Genomic DNA, 2,286 nt, shown 5'->3' with positions numbered 1-2,286 from the left:
ATTAAAAGATGACCCCAATTATGGGGAGTAGGATGAAACATTTCATACTAAGGAAACAGAAAGTCGAGTAAGGAAAGGAGACCCGAGACGGTACTCCTATACGGCAATTCATGGACCTGTCTAAAAAGAACTTAGACTATTATCCCCAACCACCACCCTGAGGAGACAGTGCGGTGAGAAATTCTTTCAGGACCTTTAAGTCGCTAAGCTCTCAGAGTTCCATGGAACAAGCTGACCCAGCCGAGGCAAGAGCCTGGCTAAAGGAAATATAGGAATTATTTGAGATTCTAAATGATTGACGAATCACAAAAGACTGTTTTTGTCACTTACCCTCCTAAGAGAGAGGCCACCCGCTGGTGAAAGACCAAGAAAGGCACGGAGCCAGAGGTTATGATAAACTGATTAAAGTTCAGCCAATTGTTTTCGGGAAAGTAATTCCCAAGGTTATGGAGAGTGTGTAAAAGCTTTAGAGCCAGAACAAAGGCAGACGAGTATGATGAATTGTGAATTTAAGTTGTAAAAGTTGTCAAGATTCATTCTAAGGACACGAATCCAGAATGACGGGATGTTTGAAATCAATGCTTATGTTGTGTTGGTTCATGAAATAATGATAAGAGAAAGGAAAATAAAAAAAAAATTGATTGAAGTGGAAAGGAATATAACGGCAATAGAGTTTGAGGTATGATAAGGGAGTTGGGTATGAGGAAACCCTAACGACTCGTAGCAATAGAAATAGAAAAGTATGCATTCGTCAGGATGAGGGTGATTCACCATAAGTTAAAATTGATGGTTGAGGGCATAAGAGATACATATAGTTTATCCCCTGTAAGTTGGGAGGATTCGAGGAAACCTTGAGATAATTCGAAGGATAAATAATGAGACGCGGATAGACTAAGGGGATAAGGAAGTAAGAAATTAGGAAAAATTGGATGAAGGAAGTGACATTCAAGAAGGTGAAATGTAAGACCGGTGGCTTGATACCCAGAAAGGGAGACGCCAGGTATGAAAGATATCCCAACATTGAGGTGACTGTTGAGATAAACAACAAAAGTAAATAAGGAATTATTAAGAAGAAGTTCACATTGAACACGACCAATATCTTCCAGAACATCCTTGTTATCGTTACCAAATTAGGCAAGATAAGCGGATAACCGTTGTTATCTTTTGGAGGCCATATGAATTGACCTCAATTTGAATAAGGATGCTATTATGAAGTTAGGTATAGACTATCGAGGTGGGAATGATGAATATGATAATCTATCAAGGAAATATGACTTGATTTATTCGTGGAAGGATGCAGGTACCTTTTAAAGGTGGAATTAAGGATAGAACATTGGTAACTTAAAATGAATCCTAGGGGACTGCATAAAGGTTGGCATGTCACCCTTAATAGGGACAGTATGAGTTTTGACAGTATGATTGGGAAAGGGTTAAGGTAACAACAACCTTTAAGAATCAGTGGAGAAATTTTGCAGAAGTATATAGACAATGGTTCTACTATTAGTAAATGGTATTGTGATATGCCCTGTATCTAGGGAATACAGGAGGAACGATTGAAGGATAACCTTAGAGGTTTTATAAGGAAAAAGGTAATATTCAAAATTCTCAAGAATAGAAATGTGGATAAAGGAAATATGACGTAATTATAATGATGCCAAGTGGGGCACGTGGTAAACCACGAGAAAGTATGGATCGAACCAGTAATGGTCGAAATTGTTCAGGGCAATTAGGACTTAAGATAAAAAAAATGTTCTAAGTATGATTGAGAGTCAGTCTTGACAGTGATTAGCCTCTAAAGACTGAGGCAATAACTTATGGAAAAATGGTGATATTTTTTTTTCCCATCTGATTTTAAGGAAAACATCTTCACTCAAGCAGTGATCGGAAATAAGGTAGAAAATTTATTTGGAGGTGGTTAAAATGACATTGACTGTAAGGAAATTTTACTATCAGGAAAGGCCAAAGAGGTGGCCGACACTTTAAAGGTAAGAGGATAATTATAGGCGCGTGTGCCAAAAGAATACAGTGATGATGGTTAAAAATTTGAAGGTTGAATTATGGTTTGGAAGATTGACATTCCTTCTGATGACTGTGCAATATCCAACCGTAATAGTAGTTGGTAAAAGTTTAATTCGTGTAATCGCCATGAACGGGCTATCTATCTTAGGAGGTCCTATCTTGGGATAAGCCAGGACCAGGTTTCCAAAAGGACTAGACGAACCTTTGAGTTAAGTCTTCTATTTAAGGCATATGATTAAAAATGGTATTAACCTGCTATCGTTGCTT

The sequence above is a fragment of the Apium graveolens genome, unplaced genomic scaffold, assembly GCF_009905375.1.
Source record: "Apium graveolens cultivar Ventura unplaced genomic scaffold, ASM990537v1 ctg559, whole genome shotgun sequence".
Classification (NCBI taxonomy): Eukaryota; Viridiplantae; Streptophyta; class Magnoliopsida; order Apiales; family Apiaceae; genus Apium; species Apium graveolens.
This window is presented reverse-complemented; position numbering follows the sequence as displayed.